This window comes from Rhamphochromis sp. 'chilingali' (genome assembly GCF_963969265.1).
Source record: "Rhamphochromis sp. 'chilingali' genome assembly, chromosome: 1".
In the NCBI taxonomy this organism is placed as follows: Eukaryota; Metazoa; Chordata; class Actinopteri; order Cichliformes; family Cichlidae; genus Rhamphochromis; species Rhamphochromis sp. 'chilingali'.
In genome coordinates this window covers 61,557,512-61,572,278 of record NC_137929.1, presented here as the reverse complement: position 1 = coordinate 61,572,278, position 14,767 = coordinate 61,557,512, and positions in this window count along the sequence as shown.

Here is a 14,767-nt window from a genome sequence, read left to right as displayed (position 1 = left end):
ATTTAATGGATCGGATTACATTTTTTATTTTTCTCTGATATCCGATCCAGTAATCTAGGTCAGTATCGGACCGATACCGATACGTAATATCGGATCGGTCCATCTCTAGTTTTGATTATCGATTAAAATCGATTCTAGCTTGGATAACGTGATATCGATTCATTAAAATCCTGAATTGATTTTTAATATAAATATTACTACATTTCAACAACCACCAAACAGCTAAAAATGTAAATGAGAGGAGGTACACCGATTCTGCACAAAGACGTAAACACAAGGCGTGGACCGCTGACGGATCAGAATCAGTGAGATGTCGCCTTTCTCACCAGACAGCACGGACACGGTCGGGGCTGAAAGCCGACAGTTCACTGATTCTGATCCGTCGGCGGGTCCGTGCTTCGTGTTTACGCCTTTTTGCGCTGATTCTGAAGCTGCAGGTTTTATTTCTCTTCAAACAATATTGACCGAACCAGCAGAAAAAAAGAACTACGCTTCACATAAACATTGTCATGAATTTCCTCTGACTTTTGCTGTTTTGCTTTCACCAGGATAAAATCCCACTTCATGCACAGCTTTCTCTCTCTCACTCTCTCTCACTCACACACACACACACACACACACACACACACACACACACACACACACACACACACACACACACACACAGTATACTTCAAGAACAGTTTCCCGTCTAAAAATCTGTTTTCAGCATTATTCGCTTGTTTGTTACGCATAAGACCTCTGTTGTTTGTCAGCCGCTGTTCTTTCCCATTTAAATACTTCCGAAAAGAAAACCTAATTTCTGCCGTTCAATACCCAGATAGCAAGGAGACATTGAACAGATGTTGATTTTCTATCTGAACCATCAGAATCGTCAGGATTGAAATGTCAACACAAAACTAATGTTGAAACAACATTGAAATACTGATGAAACCTGACACTGACATTGAAATAACATTGATTCACTGTTGTTCTGTCATCGTTGATTGTTGATCTATTTATAGTTGACAAGGTGACACCAATCGCGTTGAAAAACCATCGATTTATGGTTGAGCGGGAAATTAAAGCTGCTGCCACTTGGACTATTCCGCAGCACCCCTATCACATTGGTACATCCCTCCAGGTAACCATTGTCTTGTACAGTAGAGCGGGACATTAGATTTACTCTCAGCGGAATTGACCGGAGAAGGCATCAGTTCATGCACTGCACTGGCCTGCACCACGATTAGTATAAGGAAAGAATGAATGACTTTTGTTCTATTCGTTATTTCCACGGTTGTATTTGAATAACAGTAAAAAAAACAAAACAAACTTGTTAATGTAAAGTTTCGGATAAAATGTGGGAGCCCGAAATTGTGTCTACTTTCATCTTACAATCCGGCAACAAATAAATTGCACTGCAAACAAAGTCTATCAACAAAGAAAACATTTTCGTTTCATACTTTTCCGTTATATTCCCTTACAAAGCTAGCTTTAACGCTTCGAGGGTTCCTTTGTTCTTGCCGTCACCTCGGCGCTTGACCCAGACTTTCGCTCTGTAGTTGCTTTTTAGCATAGTACTACAAAAAATTGTAAATCTGTGATATATGATTGATAAACGTAAAGGTAAATGTATAAATGTGTTCAATGACTTTGTTACTTTTAATGATTGGAGAGCACCCGCTTCGATTCGCACTCAATTCAAACTTTACGTTGCACGCTCACCTAACTTTACGCTGCACGCTCACCTAACTTGCGTTTGCACCTTTTGTCCACACGTAAACTGCGTTTAGCATTTACGTGTGGACGAGGAAGACGGAGAAAACGCAGCGTCAAAGGTGTGCGCCTATTTTGACGCCACACTGTGCGCCAAGTTTTTGTCTCGGTGCCATGAATTCCTACAATGGCAGACTTAGACAAAATACTGTTAATTTTATTATCTTCAGTGTTTAAATGCTTACATATACAGGTTTGCTTGTAATTGTTGCCTATATACATTTTAAGCTATTATTTATTATTTAGTTCAATCAATAGATCAAGTTTTGTAGTGACTCCACTTTTATGACCATTTGGGACTTTAACCCACAAAATGACCAATTCCCTATCAAACTAATTGGGACTCTAACCCAATTTCACTGTTTTACTTTACCTTGGGACTCTAACCCAGTATTTTAACTTACAAACTTCAACTTGAATTAGTCTCTCAGCAGTCCAACTGCTTTAACTTCAATCAGCAGTCCAACTGCTTTAAATCTCTCAGCTGTCCAACTGCTTTAAATACTCAGTACTGTCACTTTCAACGTTTCATTATCATTACTTCAGCTTCAGTTCTCATGAGATTTTTTCATCAAAATCAAAACAGACATCTACCAGTAATTTCAGTGAGTAGACTTTAATTTTATCATGTCCAATTTGGCACACTTTGGAAATAGATTCAACAGGTAGTCCCTTACCTTTGTATAAGCCGGCTTATGCCCACTCACGTCAGACCACTGGCTTGTGCCTGTCCGTTCGACAACCTCGGACCGTCCAAACCTCCAACTTCCACCCCAATACCACAGGACGAGCCCCCAAACTGTTACGGATTCAAATATTGGGGATGGATACAAGAGGAAAAACCAAAATAACAACACTGGTCCGGCCGGGTTGAGTCAAACGATGATTTTAATGATCACACGCGTGGGAGATGGACACCGTACGCAGACAGCATCAGATCTCAAAATGGTGGAGCATTGATCAAACTCTTATAGCCTCTAGTGGCCCCCACCTAATCATAAAAGCCTAAACATTCATATTCTTTCTCTCACACAGCGCCTAAGCTATGACCTTGGCTCCCTGTTTATCTGCTCCTGCTGAGATGGGGCAGAAAACCTCTCCAGTATACAGTGGGGCAAAAAAGTATTTAGTCAGCCACCGATTGTGCAAGTACCCCCACCTAAAATGATGACAGAGGTCAGTAATTTGCACCAGAGGTACACTTCAACTGTGAGAGACAGAATGTGAAAAAAAAATCCATGAATCCACATGGTAGGATTTGTAAAGAATTTATTCGTAAATCAGGGTGGAAAATAAGTATTTGGTCAATAACAAAAATACAACTCAATACTTTGTAACATAACCTTTGTTGGCAATAACAGAGGTCAAACGTTTACTATAGGTCTTTACCAGGTTTGCACACACAGTAGCTGGTATTTTGGCCCATTCCTCCATGCAGATCTTCTCGAGAGCAGTGATGTTTTGGGGCTGTCGCCGAGCAACACGGACTTTCAACTCCCGCCACAGATTTTCTATGGGGTTGAGGTCTGGAGACTGGCTAGGCCACTCCAGGACTTTCAAATGCTTCTTACGGAGCCACTCCTTTGTTGCCCGGGCGGTGTGTTTTGGATCATCATCATGTTGGAAGACCCAGCCTCGTTTCATCTTCAAAGTTCTCACTGATGGAAGGAGGTTTTGGCTCAAAATCTCATGATACATGGCCCCATTCATTCTGTCCTTAACACGGATCAGTCGTCCTGTCCCCTTGGCAGAAAAACAGCCCCATAGCATGATGTTTCCACCCCCATGCTTCACAGTAGGTATGGTGTTCTTGGGATGCAACTCAGTATTCTTCTTCCTCCAAACACGACGAGTTGAGTTTATACCAAAAAGTTCTACTTTGGTTTCATCTGACCACATGACATTCTCCCAATCCTCTGCTGTATCATCCATGTGCTCTCTGGCAAACTTCAGATGGGCCTGGACATGCACTGGCTTCAGCAGCGGAACACGTCTGGCACTGCGGGATTTGATTCCCTGCCGTTGTAGTGTGTTACTGATGGTGACCTTTGTTACTTTGGTCCCAGCTCTCTGCAGGTCATTCACCAGGTCCCCCCGTGTGGTTCTGGGATCTTTGCTCACCGTTCTCATGATCATTTTGACCCCACGGGATGAGATCTTGCATGGAGCCCCAGATCGAGGGAGATTATCAGTGGTCTTGTATGTCTTCCATTTTCTGATGATTGCTCCCACAGTTGATTTTTTCACACCAAGCTGCTTGCCTATTGTAGATTCACTCTTCCCAGTCTGGTGCAGGTCTACAATACTTTTCCTGGTGACCTTCGAAAGCTCTTTGGTCTTGGCCATGGCGGAGTTTGGAGTCTGACTGTTTGAGGCTGTGGACAAGTGTCTTTTATACAGATGATGAGTTCAAATAGGTGCCATTCATACAGGTAACGAGTGGGGGACAGAAAAGCTTCTTACAGAAGACGTTACAGGTCTGTGAGAGCCAGAGATTTTCCTTGTTTGAGGTGACCAAATACTTATTTTCCACCCTAATTTACGAATAAATTCTTTACAAATCCTACCATGTGAATTCATGGATTTTTTTTCCACATTCTGTCTCTCACAGTTGAAGTGTACCTCTGGTGCAAATTACTGACCTCTGTCATCATTTTAAGTGGGGGAACTTGCACAATCGGTGGCTGACTAAATACTTTTTTGCCCCACTGTAGTTTTAGTTTGCATTATTCTCCTGAATTGACTGAAGGTGATAACTATTGCATTTGTTAAACTGATTTGCATTACATTAGCCTGCTGATTTATTGTGAATGAATGATATTGTTTTATGATGCATTATACTGCTGAGTTATAAGAAATACTGTTCGCAGAAAGTCATCGCCTTATTTGTCTGATTAGAAGAGAACAGACTACAGTGGGGCAAAAAAGTATTTAGTCAGCCACCGATTGTGCAAGTTCCCCCACTTAAAATGATGACAGAGGTCAGTAATTTGCACCAGAGGTACACTTCAACTGTGAGAGACAGAATGTGAAAAAAAATCCATGAATCCACATGGTAGGATTTGTAAAGAATTTATTCATAAATCAGGGTGGAAAATAAGTATTTGGTCAATAACAAAAATACAACTCAATACTTTGTAACATAACCTTTGTTGGCAATAACAGAGGTCAAACGTTTACTATAGGTCTTTACCAGGTTTGCACACACAGTAGCTGGTATTTTGGCCCATTCCTCCATGCAGATCTTCTCGAGAGCAGTGATGTTTTGGGGCTGTCGCCGAGCAACACGGACTTTCAACTCCCGCCACAGATTTTCTATGGGGTTGAGGTCTGGAGACTGGCTAGGCCACTCCAGGACTTTCAAATGCTTCTTACGGAGACACTCCTTTGTTGCCCGGGTGGTGTGTTTTGGATCATTGTCATGTTGGAAGACCCAGCCTCGTTTCATCTTCAAAGTTCTCACTGATGGAAGGAGGTTTTGGCTCAAAATCTCACGATACATGGCCCCATTCATTCTGTCCTTAACACGGATCAGTCGTCTTGTCCCCTTGGCAGAAAAACAGCCCCATAGCATGATGTTTCCACCCCCATGCTTCACAGTAGGTATGGTGTTCTTGGGATGCAACTCAGTATTCTTCTTGAGTTTATACCAAAAAGTTCTACTTTGGTTTCATCTGACCACATGACATTCTCCCAATCCTCTGCTGTATCATCCATGTGCTCTCTGGCAAACTTCAGACGGGCCTGGACATGCACTGGCTTCAGCAGCGGAACACGTCTGGCACTGCGGGATTTGATTCCCTGCCGTTGTAGTGTGTTACTGATGGTGACCTTTGTCTGTGAAGGTTCTCAGTCATCCAGGTCATCGTAGTCAAAGGAGCTTGCAAAGAAAAGCGTCTGGACTTCTTTAAGTTGCTTGAAGACGTTTCACCTCTCATCTGAGAAGCTTCTTCAGTTCTAAGGTTAAATGGTGGAGAGTCCCAGATATAAACCTAGTGGGAGAAGAAGGAACACACACATGTAAAGGAAGCACTCAAAACGTGCGGCTATCCTAAATGGGTGTTCTTAAAGTCAGCAAAGAGGCACAGAAAAGAAGACCAGACACCAGCGAGGGAGGATAAGAAGGATAGACGCAACAACATTGTCATCCCCTATGTAGCCGGTGTATCAGAGAAACTCAGGAGAGTTTTCTCCAAGCATGACATCCCAGTGTATTTCAGACCCAGCAACATGCTCAGACAGAAACTGGTTCACCCGAAAGACAAAACGCCAAAACACAAACTTAACAATGTGGTGTATGCTGTACAGTGCAGCGAGGAATGCTCAGACCTCTACATTGGAGAGACCAAACAGCCACTTCACAAGTGCATGGCACAACACAGAAGAGCCACCTCCACAGGACAAGACTCAGCAGTCCATCTGCATCTTAAGGATAAAGGACACTCTTTCGAGGATGCCAATGTTCACATTTTGGACAGAGAGGACAGATGGTTTGAAAGAGGAGTGAAAGAAGCCATCTATGTCCACTGTGAGCGACCATCTTTGAACAGAGGCGGGGGTTTACGACACCAACTCTCTGCCATCTATGATCCAGTTTTGAGATCCCTTCCCAGACGCCTTAACGCCCACTCACATCCTGGGCCATCTGACCTCAGGAATTCGCATGATAAGGTGGGGCCAGGTTTCACAATGAACACACCCGAAACTCTGGCTGATTGGGACCCACGCCCAGTTTCCCACCTTGGCTCAGGCGATTAGAGGATCATCAGGGGGTCCTTTTGTCCCTCTGTGGGGGGTCACTCCCACTAGGTTTATATCTGGGACTCTCCACCATTTGACCTTAGAACTGAAGAAGTTTCTCGGATGAGAGGTGAAACGTCTTCAAGCAACTTAAAGAAGTCCAGACGCTTTTCTTTGCAAGCTCCTTTGACGATGGTGACCTTTGTTACTTTGGTCCCAGCTCTCTGCAGGTCATTCACCAGGTCCCCCCGTGTGGTTCTGGGATCTTTGCTCACCGTTCTCATGATCATTTTGACCCCACGGGATGAGATCTTGCGTGGAGCCCCAGATCGAGGGAGATTATCAGTGGTCTTGTATGTCTTCCATTTTCTGATGATTGCTCTCACAGTTGATTTTTTCACACCAAGCTGCTTGCCTATTGTAGATTCACTCTTCCCAGTCTGGTGCAGGTCTACAATACTTTTCCTGGTGTCCTTCGAAAGCTCTTTGGTCTTGGCCATGGCAGAGTTTGGAGTCTGACTGTTTGAGGCTGTGGACAGGTGTCTTTTATACAGATGATGAGTTCAAACAGGTGCCATTCATACAGGTAACGAGTGGGGGACAGAAAAGCTTCTTACAGAAGACGTTACAGGTCTGTGAGAGCCAGAGATTTTCCTTGTTTGAGGTGACCAAATACTTATTTTCCACCCTAATTTACGAATAAATTCTTTACAAATCCTACCATGTGAATTCATGGATTTTTTTTCACATTCTGTCTCTCACAGTTGAAGTGTACCTCTGGTGCAAATTACTGACCTCTGTCATCATTTTAAGTGGGGGAACTTGCACAATCGGTGGCTGACTAAATACTTTTTTGCCCCACTGTATACCGTATTTCCCGGACTACAGAGCGCACCTGAATATTAGCCGCACAAGCTAAAATCAGGGGGAAATCCTGTTTTTTACATACATTAGCCGCACCTGACCAAAAGCCGCAGGTGTTTCAATGTTGACTTATCATATGTAAGAGAATGTGCACAAAGCGAATTGTCAGGAAAGAGATGGCTGTTTGGAGACATCACTTTTATTAATATTTTGAAAAACAAGTTATGGGTACATATTTGCATAACTTTTTAGGGTTGTGATGGCATGCCACACATGGTAAGCTCCACACCTCACCACCCGTTGATTCACTTTAGTTTAATTTACAGTCACTACTTTAAAATATTCTACTTATTGTTCAATATCGTTTCTTTATTAAATGTATTCATTTTTCCATCACACCTTCCAATGTTTATATGGTGTGCACACACATTGCAAGGTCAAAGTTCTGTTTTATGTTATATTAATACATCTTTCTTTGTTTGAGTTACCTGGGGGTTGGCTTCTCCTCCTGTCTGGCAAAAGGTGTGGCAAAGGGCTGGGAGACCTGAAATACTGCTGACAGCCTAATTGGATTGCACCACATGCTTCATTGCCTGGGGGGTGTTTCATGTTTGTTTAAATGTTTTGTATTAGTTGGTTATATGGCAGCCGTCTTGTTTTCCCCCGTGTGTGTCATTTGGTTTAGCTAAACCAGTATTTAAGTCCCCCTGTGTGTCATTTCAGCAGGTCAGTTTACCATATGTTTGTTTGAGGTTTTGTTAATTATTATCTTGAGTTTAGTCTATTGAGTTGACCTCTTTTATTGGTCTGCCTGTTTAAGTTTTGGCTTTGTTAAATATATTTTCATATTTTTGGGTCAATAAAACCCGTTTTTTGAATTAAACAACCTGTGTCCTTTATGCTTTACTGCTTGGTCCCTGACAAGGGTATATGTACAAGTAGCGGTAATTACAAGTACGAAACATGTACTGTGCTTCATAAATGAGTAACAAATGTAGTACATAACAATAACCTACAACACACCAGAAAAATAGATTCGGACTACCTTTTAGGCTCAGGTGCAGTGACAGGGCTTTAACAAGAAGAAAAGTCAGTCATTCAGCACCATCTTTCTCTTCTTCCTGCGCACTAAAACCACCAAAGTCCTCTTCTCCAGTGTCGGAAACGAACAGGCTCAGGATGGCTTCGTCATCCACTCTCCGCTTCTCTCCTTCGTTGTCACTTTCAAAACCAAAGAAATTCTCGTTGTCAGTGTCAGAGTCGAACACCCTCTGAAGGGCCGTGGCAGTGTCCTCCTCTCCATTATGCAGCAGTCCAGCCCTTCGAAATCCGTTGGTGATCGTGGATGTTTTCACGCTTTTCCACGCTGTCAGAATCCAATGGTGGAGTTGGGCATAACTTGCTTTTCGCAAGTTTATCGCCGCTCATCATCCACGCCTCCAGCTGAACGCGTAGTGCTACTTTGAAGTTTGTTTTTCGCGCTACTTCGTACGGCACTACGTTGCCTGGCAGATGGACACGTGACCAACATACCACTCTTGAACCCCGATCCTTCCGCCAGGCAACGTAGTGCCGTACAACAGCGGAACAAACAAAACAAATCCGCTCATGGACAATCCATAGAAAAGCCGCACCTGACTAAAAGCCGCAGGGTTCAAAGCTTGTGCAAAAAGTAGCGGCTTATAGCCCGACAATTACGGTATATATATAAAATGTACAATATACAAGACGTAAGTAATATGTAATAAATAGTGTTGTGTATATACAGTTGAGTTGTTGCACATAGAATTGGTATTGCACAGTGGTGGTCCATAGAGGAAGTGGGAAGTGGGGGGCTGTGTTATCTGTGCATGTGTGAGTTCAGGGTGGTTATCGCTTTGGGGAAGAAACTGTTTTTGAGTCTGTGGGTTTTTGTGCTGATGCACCTGTAGCGCTTCCCTGAGGGAAGCAGGCTGAACATGTTGAAGCCAGGGTGGGAGCTGTCCTTGATAATGTTTGCTGCTCTGGTGAGGCAGCGGGAGGAATAAATGTCCATCAGGGAGGGGAGAGGGCAGCCGATGATCTTTTGTGCTGTCTTGACCACACTCTGAAGCCTCACTCTATCTGCTTTGGTGCAGCAGCCGTACCATACCGTGATGCAGTAGGTTAGCAGGCTCTCAATGGACGAGCGGTAGAAGGTCAGCAGCAGGTTGGAGTTCAGCTTGTACTTCCTGAGGACTCTCAGGAAGTGCAGCCGCTGTTGGGCCTTCTTGATGACCGCTGAGATGTTTCCTGTCCAGGAGATGTCAGCAGAGATGAGGACACCGAGGAACCGGAAAGTGTGGACCCTCTCCACACATTCCCCGTTGATGTAGAGGGGGTCCAAGTCAGTGCTGTGTCTCCTGAAGTCAACAATGAGCTCTTTGGTTTTCTTAGTGTTCAGTGCCAGGTTGTTTTCTGAACACCATGCTGCCAGCTTCAGGACTTCCTCTCTGTAGTCTGCCTCGTCTCCCTTCGAGATGAGTCCGACTACCGTGGTGTCATCAGCAAACTTGATGATGAGAGTGTTGTTGTGGGTTGAACTGCAGTCGTGGGTGTAGAGAGAATACAGGAAGGGGCTCAGCACACAGCCCTGTGGGGAGCCGGTGCTCAGTGTGCGAGTGGAGGAGAGATGAGGGCCGAGTCTTACAGTCTGGGGTCGGTTTGTGAGGAAATCCTTTATCCAGGCACATGTGAGAGGAGGGAGGCCAAGAGTGACCAGTTTAGTGATGAGGATGTCCGGGATGATTGTATTAAAGGCTGAGCTGTAGTCCACAAAGGTGACTCAGCACAGCGTGGAGGGCTGTGGCGATGGGGTCTTCTGTGGATCTGTTTGCACAGTATGCAAACTGGTGGGGGTCGAATTCTGGGGGGAGGTAATCCTTGATGTGCTGAAGGACTAGTCTCTCAAAGCATTTCATGATTACCGGTGTGAGGGCCACAGGGCGGTAATCATTCAGGCTGGAGATGGGAGACTTCTTCGGCACTGGGATGATTGTGGCTGATTTTAGACAGGATGGGATGGCTGCCTGATCCAGTGAGAGGTTGAAGAGTCTGGTGAAGATGAGGGTGAGCTGGTGTGCGCATGCTCTTAGTACCTTGCCAGGTACTCCATCTGGACCGGCCGCCTTCCTGGGGTTCACTGCTAGGAGCACACGTCTGACATCATGCTCTGTTACAGTGAGTGGGGCGGTGCAGGAACCAGGTGAGGATGAGGATGGGAGCAGGGCTGAAGCAGATGAGTGTTGCTGTTGTGGTGTTTCAAAGCGGGCGAAGAAGCTGTTTATTTCCTCTGCCAGCTGCCCACTCGGGTTTTCTATTTTCGCAGTGCTGCCTCTGTGGTTGACGATGTCTTGCATTCCCTGCCACACCTCTCGTGTGTTGTTGCTGGACAGGTGGGACTCGATGTTCCTTTTGTGGTCTGACTTGGCTTTTTTAATCCCCCTTTTCAGGTCAGCTCGAGCAGCCCTGTACAGAGCTCTGTCACCTGACCTGACGGCGGCATCACGGGCTTTGAGGAGTGAGCGGACCTCGCTGGTCATCCAGGGTTTTTGATTTGGGAAAACCCGAATGCTTTTGTCCACTGTCACATTTGCAGTACAGAACTTGATGTAGTCCAGTACTGATCCTGTGAATGTTTCTAGGTCCTGGTGTTCAAATATATCCCAGTCTGTCTCTGTGAAGCAGTCCTGTAGTTTGGAGAGAGCATTTTCCGGCCAGGTTGTAACAGTCTTTGTGGTGGGCCTGGCACTGCGCCTGAGGGGGGTGTAGGCTGGGGAGAGCAGGAGGGAGAGATGGTCGGACTGACCGAGGTGGGGGAGGGGTATGGCTCTATATGCATGCTTGATGTTGGAGTAAACATGATCTAGAGTGTTTTCTCCTCTGGTGGGACATTTGACATGCTGATAGAAGTTTATTCTCCACCTCTCGTCTCTCCCCCACCTGCAGAGTGGACTCCTGCAAGGATGGAACAACCTCCCCAGCAGTTGGAGAGCCCCCCAGTTAGGCCGATGCACAAGAGGCCCCCTGCGCCAGGGCTGAGCCCCCGTGCACCTACCCGCCCACAACCTCGGCGACACACCGACGAGGACCGGAGCCCCCAAGGCCCAGCTAGAGCCCCAGCACGGAGGCGAAGCACCCCCGAACCCCCACGCCTGCCCCGGATCCACTCAGGGGCAGCCAGGCCACCAGGCCACCAGTACAGTCCATCCTCCAGCCCCGCTGCACGCAGCCATGAGGAGAACAACCTCTAAGAGCGACCAGAGCCACTAACCAGGTTATGAACATAACCCCCGGGTTAAGCCCTCCAGGGATAACGTCTCTAGGGGTCCTCCAGGCGCCCTAAGCCCGTCCCAACTCCACATCAACCACAATAGCTAAGGCGGGACCAAACCACGACCCCCTACCCCCGCTAGGTGATGGAGACGATCAAAGGAGCCCAGAGGGATTGATCTAATGTGGTGGCAGAGGCTATATCGAGACTAATGTGATCCATCCATTCGCTTCCGCTTATCCTTTTCAGGGTCGCGGGGGGTGCTGGAGCCTATCCCAGCTGTCATAGGGCGAGAGGCTGGGTACACCCTGGACAGGTCGCCAGTCTGTCACAGGGCCAACACACAGGGACAGACAACCATTCATTCACACATTCACACCTAGTGACAATTTGGATTAGCCAATCAACCTATCCCCACAAGCTGCATGTCTTTGGACGGTGGGAGGAAGCCGGAGTACCCGGAGGGAACCCACGCAAACACGGGGAGAACATGCAAACTCCACACAGAAAGACCACGGTCTGATGTTGGAATTGAACTCAGGACCTTCTTTTTTTCTATGGATTGAATTTGTTGATATTCTAAAAATCTTTTCTTGTTGATCCCATATTGTGCAACTAGTCTGTCAAATGGAATAAATTCTGTTCCCTCTAATATATGTTCTAAGTATTTAATTCCTTTACAACTCCATTCTGGGAAATTAATCATATTATTGTTTTGTAATATGTCAGGGTTGTTCCAGATAGGTGTACGTTTGCATGGGATTAATGAAGACTCCGTTATTTTTAGAAACTCCCACCATGCTGTCAGAGAAAAGCTGATGTTGATGCTTTTAAAGCATTCATGTCTTTTGATGTTTGAGCTAATAAATGGTAGGTCTGAAAGACACTTTTTTGCCTGTGTCCAGACTGTCCCACTGTTTCAATACCTTGGAAATGTTTGCCATTTTCCCAAATGATTCCCTTATCGATTCCAATCGCCCCGAATGACGTCACCACGTTGCAGAGCGTCATTTACCTGGATGGAAACACGACGCCTAAGCGGGTCAAACACTCAAAAGTTTGGTTATACTTTACGTGAATGGATGACAACAGGGCAACTTGCAATACTTGCAAAGTAGATATTTCATTTAAGGGAGGAAACACTATGAATACGCAAAAGCATTTGCTCACAAAATACGCGATGACCTTAAATGAATGTCGTGTTTTTAATTCCGCTCCGGACTCGTGAATCTCAACCCAGCAGCAGCGGTAACGTTTGCACGTCCTCTCCCCTTAATGCGACAGGTAAATAATCAACTAACAGTGCATATTATGTTAGCGCAATCTGCCTTATTACAAAACCTGCCATTACTGTGCATTTAGGTGACTATGATGAGAGAGACAGACAGAGTCTGGCTGGCTCAGATGCTGGCAGTTCTCGCTGCAGTCTACCGGTAGCGTCTCCTTTTAGGCCAGGATAGATGAATGTCACAGAGCAGTGACTAAGTTTGTGGTAAAAGGCTTGCACCCATTTGCCACAGCAGATTCCCCGATTTGCGGTAATTGAATGTGTTTAATTGTAGACAGGGACATTACTGGATATTCTTGTGTAATTGCTAGAGAATAATTTATGTTATACTTTGTTATTGCTACAGATGAATATTTATTTTATTATTTTACATTAAAAAAAATTTTCCTGGGGACCCTGTGACACCCCATTGAAGAGCCGTAGGCTGTGGATCTCTTAAGATCTCACTGTTGGGTTTGTAAGGCCATGTTACTCCTAAATTTCTATCTTGTTCAAAGAGAAGATATAAAACAAAGTTCTAAGCTAATCGACCTTCGTGTTCTCCTTTTTTTAAAAAGAATCGATAAAGAATCGAATCGTTAAACAGAATCGAAAATGGAATCGGAATAGTGAAAATCGTATTAATGCCCATCCCTAATCATCAGTATCAAACTGTGACAATAAAAAAATCTTCATTAAAGCAACCAAGAATGGGATAAGTTTGATGTGAATCTTGGGTAATGCATGGCGGAAGCTCTGTGCCAATTTTATCAACAAAATAAGGATTTTATCATCTTCTGGATGCAGTACCTTGGCCTCCATTAACATTATGAGGAATCTTTAACATTTCGACCAAGATTCGTTCGTCAATGGAAATATTAAGCAAGTATTTAAGACTCTTATCTCTTGGCCTATGACTGCTGGGATTGGCTCCAGTGCCCCAGCGACCCTTAAAAAGATAAGCAGAAGCAAATCGATGAATCTTTACTTTCTTCCATTTCTGCAATATTATTAAGAGTAGAAATATCCTGTCTGAGTGATGCTGAAAAACTCATTCATGCATTTATTACTTCAAGTCTGGACTATTGCAATTGGTTATTATCAGGATGTTCTTGTTTGCGTTGGGACACAGGTAGGATGGGATTGCTGCTGTTTTATCCATGTGTGGATGCACATGCCCAGCTCCCAAACTGTACCCAAATACTGTACCTCCCTCCATCCAACCATACACTTCTTTGGGTTTGCCATCAGCCCAGCCTGCCAAAGGGTCTCTGGGACCGTGACCAACCACTGCACGTGCTCCACCACTATGAATCACTATGAATGATAACATCATCCAGGTAGCAAACAGCATAAGCAGTGTGAGGATGCAGCTGTAGCTCCAGCACGTGCTGGAAAATGGCCGCGGCTTCAAACAAGCCAAACGGAAGTGTGACAAATTGGTACAAACCATAAAGAGTGGAGAAGGCCGTTTTTAATAATAATAATAATAATGATAATGATGATGATGATAATAATAATGGATTGCATTCATACAGCACTTTTTCCTCAGACCCTCAAAGTGGTTTACAATTCCACTATTCATTCACGCTCACATTCACACACTGGTGGAGGAAAGCTACAGTTGTAGCCACAGCTGCCCTGGGGCAGACTGACTGCGAGGCTGCCATTACGCACCATCGGCCCCTCTGGCCATCACCAGTTTGTGTCTTTGGACTGTGCAGACAAGGGAATCTGCCAGTAGGCGTTGGTTAAATCCAGCATCAGAAACAACCAAGGAGTGCTTATAAAGTCCAGGTCAACCTTGGGCATGGGATAAGCATCAAACCATGAGACCTTGCTCACTTTGT